We start from the raw sequence: 11,124 nt of genomic DNA, 5'->3' as shown, positions 1-11,124 counted from the left end.
GCCAGTCAGAGTGCAGTATAGCAAAGAAGAAACATACAACTTTCCTCTAGTTCTTAAATGTTTCCTCCCCACCCCCGCTATCATGATTCCAATTCTACCTTACAAATCTGGCTAGACCAAAGGATGTACACCGGTACAGATAGGAACTGGAAACACTGGGAATCCAGGCCAGATGATCCCTTCAGGACCAGTGGTGAGAGTGGCGATAATGGGAGGGTAGAACGAGGGTGGGGTGGAAAGGAGGAGCTGATTACAAGGATCTACATATAACCTCCTCCCTAGGGGATGGACAGCAAAAGAGTGGGTGAAGGGAGATGTTGGACAGGGCAAGATATGATGAAATAATTTATAAATTATCAAGGGTTCATGAGGGAGAGGGGAGAGGGGAGGAAAGGCAAAAAATGAGGAGCTGATGCCAGGGGCTTAAGTGGAGAGCAAATGTTTTGAGAATGAGGGCAATAATGTACAAATGTACTTTACACAATTTATGTATATATGGATTGTGATAATAGTTGTATGAGCCCCTAATAAGATGATTTTTTTAAGAGTCAATTCTAGGTCAGAGTGCTTAGGTTTGAATCTGAACTCTAATCCCTCAAGTGCTCTGCAATCTTAGTTAATTGCTTATTCCCATTATGCTTTGGTTTCCCCATCAACAACAACAATAATAATAGATAAGTATCATCTTGTAGGGGTTTCAAAGCATGGCTTTCAAAATCTTTACTGCACCTAGCGCCACGGGCTGGAGTTCCATGCCTCCCTCCTCCTGCAGCTGGATTTTCTTCTGTTTTGACCGGTAGAATGTACTGGAAGTATTACTGGGCGAGTTAAGTGAGAAGTCAGCCTCTTGAGCCCTCATTCTAGGAGAAGCCAGCTGCTGTGCAGGGCACCTTGAGACTGCCGGGCTGTGAGGAGTCCCCAAAGCCGGCACCAGCCTCAACCTTGTGAAGGAGGCATCTTGAATGCCTAGCACAGTTGATCCTTCAGATGGCTGTAGCTCCGTCTCCTGACAGCAAGTGCAACAACCCAGCCCAGCCCTCCCACATGCATGACCCGCATTCCTGTGGACAAATGAAACCGGTGTTTTGTCCTCACCATTCAGTTAGGGGTTTGGGGTGCAGCAATGACATAACGTTATGATAAACATTTAACAAAATATGCACGGAGCAGAACAATGTCTAAACAATGCTCAAAAGGGTTAATATTTATTCCCCATATTAGATAGCACTACAGAACTAGAATGAAAACTGCTGGCATTCCCTTATAAATTATTGAAAAATTATCTACATAAACACTTTTGGATAGATGTTTTTATCATAAACTTAAGTAGGTACAAAGGATACAATGTCCAGCATATTGTAACTATTACGAAGTTGCAATAAAGCTTTTATATCACCATCTTAAATGTAGCCAATGGAACTTAAACCCCATACCTATTTGTTATCTATCATCATCCACTTAAAAAATTCATGAACAAGCTCTTTAGTAGCTGGAAATTCTACATTCTGCCCTTTCCTCCCTGAACTTCTCTTTTTCCACTCTCCAATGCTCTCACAGAACTTCATTCGGACATAAATTATTTGTATACAATAAAATATTGTATACTCTGATATAAAATATTTTATAGATGAATCTCTCCAGTAATGCTTGGCCACAGCAATATAAATAAAAATGTTAAGTGCTTTCTTTTCTCTGTCCATAAGGTTCTGTTATGGTTTAAATGCCTTATGCATCTTTTGCCCTGAATCATCATGACAATTATTGAACATAATTGCTCAAATTAAATTTTTTATTTTGATAAATTATTGATAAATATTACATTTAAAATTTTATTTGAAATGCATCATTTTAATGGATGGGATTGGGTTTATTTTTTCTGAATTAGGCCATGTGTCTGTAAAGTAATATTATTTATTGGTATAATGAGTCAGTCATGATTGATTTTTCTGAATTAGGTTCCATATCTAAAGATCAGTAGTTATTGGTATAATGAGTCAGCTTAATTGATTCAGCATCAATTCTATCCCCATTTTTTGTTTTCATTTCAAGAATATATGTTCAGAGAAATCTTTTTCACAGAAATAAATTAATGGAAATGAAAGGGCTTAGTTACAGTAATATACACACCTTTTAAAAATTATTTTTATTTTAATAAATCATTCTAATGGGGCTCTTACAGCTCTTATAACAATCCATACATCAATATTATCAAGCACATTTGTAGATATGTTATCATAATCATTTCCAAAATATTTTCTTTCTGCTTGAGGCCTTTGTACCAGCTATTTTTGCCCCTCCCTCTCCTACCCTCGCACCCTCGTGAACCCCTGATAATTTAAATTATTTTAATTTTCATATTTTACACCATCCGTTGTCTCCCTTCATCCACGCTTCTGTTGTTTGTTCCCCTGGTTGGGAGTGTACATTGATCATTGCAGCCATTGCCCACTTTCTCCCCCTTTTCTCCCCACCTTCCCCCTACTCCTATGGTATCACTACTCTCATTATTGGTCCTGAGGGGTTTGTTTATCTGTCCTGGATTCTGTGTGTCAAGAGCTCTTATCTGTAGCTGTGTAGATGCTTTGGCCTAGCCCACAGTGAAAGGCAGGACTGGGGTCAGGATAGTGAGGGGAGAGGAAGCCTCCAAGAATCAGAGGAATATTGGGTGTTTCATCGGTGCTACACTGCGCCCTGGCTTACTCATCCCTTCCCTGTGGCCCTTCTGTGAAGGGATGTCCTATTGACTACAGGTGGTTTGGGGTCTCTGCTCCAAGCCCCCTCATTCTCAACAATTTGTTTTTCTGTGTTTGTTTGTTGTTTGCTGTCTTCTAATGGCTATTATCAGATCCCATCAACACCTCATGATAGCACAGGCTGGTGTGCTTTCCATGTGGGCATTGCTGCTTCTCAGCTAGATGGCTGCCTGTTCATCTTCAAGCCTTTAAGACCCCAGACACTATATCTTTTGATAACCAGGCACCATCAGCTTTCTTCACCACATTTGCTTGTGCAGGGAGGGTGAGCATCACAGAATTCCAGGTTATTAGAACAAAGTGTTCTTGCATTGAGGCAGGGTTTGAGAAGACACCCAAAGTCCATCCACTACTTAAATATAATTATGCACATCTTTTAATGTCTTCAGAGGTATATATACAATCATACAGATGTGTTGTTTTTAAATGATATGTTAATGACACCCACGATTCTGTGAGAGGTAGGGAGCTTTGAAGGGTGGTGTTAGAGGAGTGGTATGAGAGATTTGTATAAAAGCCGAAGAACAGGTGGTCATGGGAAGAAGAAGGAAGGACAGTGTGAAGGCTACTGCAATAATCCTAGTGAGAGATGGTGGCAGCTTAGGTCTGGGTGTCAATAGTAGAAGTGGGAAAATATGGTAAGCCTCTGTGCATACATTTTGAAAGTGGAAAGGACAGAGTTTCCTCATCAATTGGCATCAGAAATGCAGCGTGAAAGAAGAGAAGGGTCTGGGCTGAGTCATTTCCTTAGACCGGTAAAACACAGGGCATCAGACTAGGTTGTTAGGTTAGGAGAGAGTGTAATCAGAGGATTATTTCCATATTTTTCCACTTAAAAAAAATTCTCTTCCTTTCTTCCCTAAGGCCCAAGTTTTTATCCATTATTATTTCATGACGTCTGAAGAACTTCCCTTAACATTTCTTAATGTTAGTGCAAGTTTGTTGTTATTATTTGCTGCCTTCAAGTTAGCCCCCAACCCATCGCAACTCTGTGCACAATCAAACCCATCTGTTGTGATCTGTAAGGATTTCATTGGTTGATTTTCTGGACTCTAGAAGCTCGTCTGAACCCTATCCACCTGGAGTGACCCTGCAGCATGCAAGTCCTCCCTGAGAGATGGGAGATCGGGGTGCACTTGAGTTAACATTTAACAAATGGCTGTTGACCTTGAAGTGGCACACCAAAAAAAAGTGCTCTCCAATCAATGGCAATAAAAGTTTTGTGAGTGACGTGGGGGCGGGGAGGGGGGTGTAAGGAAGTGGTGTTAACAAACACAGGGACAAGGGAACAACATGGGACCCAAAATAGTAGTGAAGGGGGAGTGGCAGGCCTGGTAGGGAATGATCAAGGTTAAGGTTACATAAAGAAGAGGTATAGCTGTAACCCAGGTAGGGACGGAGCATGGTAGTAGGGCAGGAGGAAGGTCAAGGGAGAGGGAGGAAAGAGCTAGGAGTCAAAGGGCATTTATAGAGGTCTAGACAAAGACATGTACATGAAAATATATATATATATATATATATATATATATATATATATATATATATATATATATATATAAAGATGGGGAAATAGATCTATGTGTCTACATTTATAGGCTTAGTATTAAGGTGGCAGAAGGACCTTGGGCCTCTACTCAAGCACTCCCTCAATGCATGAATACTTTCTTTTATTAAATTGGCACTCTATGATGCTCACCCTCCAGACACAACTGCTGAAGCCAAAGTGGGTGAACAAGTAAATGTGGTGAAGAAAGCTGATGGTGCCCGGCTATCAAAAGAGATAGTGTCTGGGGTCTTAAAGGCTTGAAGATAAGCAAGCGGCCATCTAGCTAAGAAGCAACAAAGCCCACATGGAAAAAGCACACCAGCCTGTGTGATCACGTGGTCCCAAAGGGATTAGTTATCAGGCATCAAAGAACAAAAAATCATATCACTGGCTGCACACCTCCATGATACGATCACCGAAGACAAACGGGTGCTAAGCAAATGTGGCGAAGAAAGCTGATGGTGCCCAGCTATCAAAAGAGGTAGTGTCCGGGGTCTTAAAGGCTTGAAGGTGAACAAGCGGCCATCTAGCTCAGAAGCAACAAAGCCCACATGGAAGAAGCACACCAGCCAGTGCGATCACGAGGTGCCAAAGAGACCAGGTATAAGGCATCATGCAAAACAAAACAAACAAAATATATATATTTATATATATATACACACCATAGTGAATGAAGGGGGAAGTGCAGAGTGGAGGCCCAAAGCCCATTTGTCGGCCACTGGAGATCCCCTCACAAAGGGATTTAGGAGAGGAGATGGGTCAGTCAAGGTGCAATGTAGTACGATGAAGAACACAGCTTTCCCCCAGATCCTGGATGCTTCCTCCCCCCAACTACCATGATCCGAATTCTACTTTGCAGGAGTGGCTAGGGCCAAGGTTGTACACTAGTGCATATGGGAGCTGGAGGAACAGGGAATCCAGGGTGGATGATACCTTCAGGACCAGGGGTGTAAGGGGCGATACTGGGAGAGTAGAGTGTGAGTGGGTTGGAAAGGGGGAACTGATTACAAGGATCCACATGTGACCTCCTCCCTGGGAGATGGACGGCAGAAAAGAAGGGGAAGGGAGACGCTGGATAGGGCACGATATGACAAAATAACAATCTATAAATTATCAAGGGCACATGAGGGAGGGGGAAGCGGGGAGGGAGGGGAAAAAAAAGAGGACCTGATGCAAAGGGCTTAAGTGGAGGGCAAATGCTTTGAGAGTGATTAGGGTAAAGAATGTACGGATGTGCTTTATACAATTGATGTATGTGTATGTATGGATTGTGATAAGAGTTGTATGAGCCCCTAATAAAATGTAAAAAAAAGTTTTGTGAGCTAAAAATTAAAGAATGGATAATGTTTTGTATTAAACAGTTTTGTATTAAACTAAACAGTTTAAATCTATAACCTTCCTTCTAAAGCTATGGGTAATTTTATTTCAAAATCCCCCTGTGTTCTCTGAACTTAGTAGAAACCACCAGGCCTGACTGCAGCATACAGAGGGAGGCTGGGAGGACACTGACTGCCAGGTCTTAGCTCAGAGTCTTCATGGAGATAGTTGAAGCCAGAGCCTAAGGGGAACTGCTACTCTGGTCAGGGAAAAAAACAAAATCCATAAATGTAATAATAGCAAAGGTTCATGACATTATGGATTTGAATCATTTCCACATATATTTTCCTTTAATTCCTCACTTGTAAATCATGGAATGGAGGTCCAGAGAGGTTGTATTGGGTGTCCTACTCCCGGCAGTCCTGCAGTACTCAGGCTCTGAGGCTGCATTTCACAGTCCTTATTGCTTCCCGGCTCCTCTTTGCTAGTTCACAAACCCCCACGTGGAGAGGGTCTTTGCTCACATAAATAACCTGAATTCAGTCCAGGAAAGAACTCTCTATCACCTATTTTTTTAATGTAATCCTTCTACTCTCACTTTATAATATTAATGAACACACACTAGCCATTTGTTCGCAAAGAGTCTTTGTTAGTTTGTTTGAATTTACCTCTTTAGCACTGGATTAATTTTTTCATGCTGACTCGGTCACTAGCCACAAATTGGTCATCTTGATCGCCTTTTAAACACATCTCACTGCGCAGTGAGCATGCCTGCTCACCTGCAGCATTAATGATGTTTGAGAGGCCCAGGGCTTCCTTTGGAGCGCGATCACCGACAGAAAATACAGTTCACCTCGATAGGTCTGCGGACCAAACAGGAAACAATGCTCACCTGCCAATCAAACAACACTACATCAACGATCTCGACGCAATGTGCCACCCTGCAGTACGGCTTTACAGAAGTTGCAGGGGAAAGTATCCTCGGACGCGAGCCTCCAGTTGCCCCCTTTATGCAATCTCATGCTGCTGTGTGCCATGGAGACGATGCTACTCCTGACACTGGAAGACCATTTGCTTTATCCACCGCGACCCCCATGGAGGAAAAGGATTGCTCAGAACCTCAAAAATGTTAAAGAATGTCCAAAATCAGAGACAATGAATTATTGCTTCTTTGTAAAGGTGGACCAGCTGTGATGATGGGCAGGCACACAGGACTGATGACACTTTGTGATCTTGCAGAAAGCATTTGGAAAATCATATGATGATGCCTATCCCTGAGGCAGACACTGACATTGCCTTGCCCACTTGACCCTTGGCTGCATTGGCTGCCAGCCCCGCAGACCTGTGTGTTTGGCTCTGTGACATGCCATGTACTTGGAAACAAAGAGTGGTGTCGTGGTGATGGTGGAGCTGCTAACCACAAGGTCAGTCGTTTGAAACACAGGGTGCGCCAAGGCAGAAAGATGAGGCTTTCTACTCCCTTCAAGATCTTGGAAAACCCCAGGTACAAAAGACCCGGAGGAGTAATGAATATTACTAAGTGAAAGGAACCGTCTCAAGGACATGCTGTGTGATTCCAACTATATGACAGTATTGAAAAGGCAAAAGCATAGAGACATGAAAAAGATCAATGGCTGCCAGAGGTTCAGAGGGAGGGAGGGAGAGGTGGGGAGGGAGGTGGAACACAGGGTCTGTTCAGGGCAGTAAAACCATTCTGCATGATACTATCATGATGACAGGTGGCATTGTACATTAGTCCAGGGAAGTTTTCGATTCCTATGGGATTGTAAACTCAAGGTTATAAGTTTGGGCCTTCCTAACTTTCTGGTATAAAATATTCAGAAGCAGGAGGAAAATAAAAAGCCAGGAAGACGTAGACCAAAAAAAGGGAGGGGGTGGGGCGCGTCGCTTCATCATTTGAGCCCTTCTATGCAGGTGTGCATAAACTCTCTCCTCAAACTTCCCAGTTTTGTAAGAGAATGTCTTTTGTGATGGAGCTGGTCGTTCCTGCCTCATGCTGCTTTTCCCCAAAATGGCACCCGGTCATAGTAATGTGGCAGACATACCTGACTTGACCGCGGAATTGGTTCCTGGTTCAGAGCTACTTGCAAAGTTTGGGCCAAGCCTCCTTGGCCTGACAGGAAGAATTCAGGCTGTGCTCAGCCCTGAGGACCCTCAGCTGAGGAACTGCCTCCCCTCCTCTTCCCTATTACTGCAGGCTCAGCTCAAAGGTTTTTCAGCTGTGGGCCACACCGCACCCCAGCTGCTATGACTCCAGGGTTGGAGAAGTTTGTAGCTGAAAAAGAAGGACACAAACAGTTATACAATCTTGAAAAGGATGATGGCAACATATGTCCAAATGTGCTCCACACAATGGATGAATGTATGGATTGTGATAAGAGCTGTAAGAGCCCCCAATAAGAGTATTTAATTTTTAAACAAACAAGCAAACATAAAAACAAGATTTAAATGTAAAATTTTGGCACGGCTGCCATACTGCAAGTGGCTGGCGGCATGGTGTCCCGGGCCTTGGCCGGGGCCGTGAGAGCCGCTTCAGGATTCTTAGGGCCCTTGAGTATTTTGGCATCTTCGGCCTATCAAAACTGTGCCAAGAATGCGTGTCTTGTCTCTGCCTTGTCCCCCCGGACATTTTAGTCAGCTGCAAACACCAGTTGTTTCCTCTGCTCCCAGACCCCTGTGGGAAACCTGCTGTGCTAGCTGCCTGCACCAATTCTCAACAGGGTGGGTCCCTAGCTTCCTAGTGTCCTTAAGCTACCAGTCAGAACTCTAACTTACTGCAGTTTAAGAAAGGGAAAGAGAAAGACTGTCAAGGCGGTCATGTATCGGTTTCTTCGACTTCATTGTGGCCTTTGGGTAAGGAGGAAGGCCGGCTATAAGAAAAAGCTGTGGGAAAAGACAGCTGCAAGGAAGAGACGCTTGAGAGAGTTTGTCTTCTGCAATAAAACCCAGAGCAAACTCTTAAATAAGATGACGACATCTTTCTGGAAGAGGAGAAACTGGTATGCTAATGATCCTTACCAGCTCTACCATGATCGCACAAACCTGAAAGCATAGAGCCGAGGTGTGGGGATGTTTCCCAGCTGCTGAGTGTGTGCCCTTTATGTGTATGTCTTTGCAAAGATGAATGAGTGTAACTTGATGATGTAAACTGTACCCGCTGATACATGTAATCCTGTCTAAACAACATTAAAACTTAATGGAGTAGACATCTTTGAGGTGGTCAGAGGGAAAAAATGTAAAATTTTTAAAAAGAGATTTAGATGTAAACACAATATGGAAGGTAAAAACAAGACTATACCCAAGATAGATGACCGACCTGGTAAACAAGAGAAAGATTTGTGTAGCCCACCTACAAAACCACAGCACTGGCAAGACGTGCTCCACTGAAACAGCTGGGTGTTTAAATCTAAGGTCTTCCACCAGATTACTACATCCGTGAAATAAACGGTTCTGCCTCTCAAAAAAGAAGCAGAAGCAGCAGCAGCAGAAGAAGAAGAAGAAGAAGAGTTGTACAATCAATTCCTGAAACCTGGTGTGATCTTAGAGTGTGTGCTTAGCTGGCCTCCAGACCCTAACATTTTAAAAGATGCATAAACTAAAACCAGGAGGGCTAAGTGATTTGCAGCGGTCACCAAACTGTAATGCAGCAGAGGAGACAAGAAAATAGATTGGATAGTTACTGAAGCATATTGATTGAGCGCTCCCCATTGTGCCCCGCTCTGTGTATTTTGCAAACATTACTTTGTCCTCTGAGGTGGGTTTCTATGACCACCATTTTCCAGATGAGGACACGGAGGTTCCCAAGTTTGTCAATAACTTGACAAAGACAAGGAAATGAAAGGGCTGGAACCCCTGCCCAGCTTCTCTGGCCCCGAAGCCTCTCCACAGTCCTATGAGCTTCCTAGGAAAATCGAAAGACCAGTTACAGTCTTCATTCAGAAACCTCTCCAATAATGACTGGTTGAGATACTCAACCACACTGAAAGCTACACTCAATTTTCATCAGCTATGCTTCAAGTCCTGCCTTGAGGATGGATTCCAAAAGCCTTAGAACTGGCCTCATAGACCAGATCATGATACATGGAACATGATAAATGAAAATATATATAGAAGTTGTCAAGGATTTCATTTTCCTTAGATCCATAATCAAAGCTTGTGGAAGCAGCAGGCAAGAAATCAAATCAAATAAAAAATAAATCAAATAACATACTGCCCTGGGCAAATCTGCTGCACAAGATTCTTAAACACGTTGACGAGCAAAGATGTCACTTTGGGGACTTAGATGTACCTGACTCAGGCATGGTCTTTTAATCACCTCATATGCGTGTGAAATTTTGACAACAAATTAGGAAGATTGGGGAAGTGTTGATGCCTTTGAATGATGGTGTTGGTAAAGAATATTGAAAGTTTCATGGTCTGCCAGGAGAACAAACAAATCTGTTTTGGAAGAAGTACAACCAAAATGCTCCTTAGAGGCCAGGATGGTAAGACTTGGTCCTAACTACTTTGGACATGTTATCTGGAGAGACCAGTCCCTGGAAAAGGCCATCATGCTTGGTAAAGAATATAGAGTCAGCCCCCCAAAAAAAGAGGAAGACTCCCGACACAAAGGCTGCAACATGGACTCAAGCCTATAATTGTGAGATTGACTAATTGGTGGGCAACTTTTGGTTCTGACGTACATGAGGTTATAGAAATTATTGACATTTCGGCCTGGTCTCTGTCTTTGGCTGAAAGAGTGAGTGACAGGCATCCCTAGACCTTACCTCCAACAACACACTCATCCTCCAGACTCTTAGCAGGAGGGGGGTGGAGTCCGCTAAGGGCAGGCCTCCCACCATTGGCTGGCTTTCTGGAAGGTCTTCTGTTATTGGCTGGGCCTCTGTAGGCACGCCCCTTCTCGGGTCTCTGCAGACTTCATGCTGGGTGCCTCAGCTCAGACCCAGGAGTCTATCCAGTCATTGCGAATCTCTGTGAATACATTGTGATCCCCACTGATGATTGCTTGCCTTTCTCCACCCAGCCTTCACTACTTCTGATCTCTTCATTGGTAAGGAAATGAGTCTTATCTTCCTTTGTGCTGGAGAGCTCCGGATAGGAAATGGGTCTCCACCCTCTTTGGTTAGAATTTCTGCCAGATCCATCCATCACCACCTCTTCTCCCCCATCAGCCTCTGACCTGCTAACCTTGGGAAGCTGTTGATAAAGGGAACATGCATTAACCTCTCTTTGTGGTAGAAATTCCTTCCACTGTCCGTCCCCCTTTTCCCTTGCCCTAATCTGGTCATAATTCCTTTGCCATAATATTGTCCACTTGGCAATATTATGGGAAAATAAAATAAATCCAATCGCCGCTGCCCACTTTAAAACCCAAGTTGGTTTCATAAAAAGAAAAGAAATTATTGACATTTCTCCATAAAATATTTCCAATGGTGACCTTTAGGGAAATTTTTAGCACACGTTACAACCTTCAAAAGCTAAACAAAT

At 43.3% G+C, this 11,124-nt stretch overlaps 1 pseudogene; it reads left to right on the top strand.

Moving 5' to 3' along the window:
* The first annotated feature begins 8,130 nt into the window (after nt 1-8,130).
* LOC142447178 (large ribosomal subunit protein bL35m pseudogene) lies at nt 8,131-8,736 on the top strand (annotated as a pseudogene).
* Nucleotides 8,737-11,124: the final 2,388 nt, after the last annotated feature.

This window comes from Tenrec ecaudatus, chromosome 4, assembly GCF_050624435.1.
Source record: "Tenrec ecaudatus isolate mTenEca1 chromosome 4, mTenEca1.hap1, whole genome shotgun sequence".
Taxonomy (NCBI): Eukaryota; Metazoa; Chordata; class Mammalia; order Afrosoricida; family Tenrecidae; genus Tenrec; species Tenrec ecaudatus.
The sequence above is the reverse complement of the archived record's forward strand: the minus strand, read 5'-3'. Positions and strand labels throughout refer to the sequence as shown.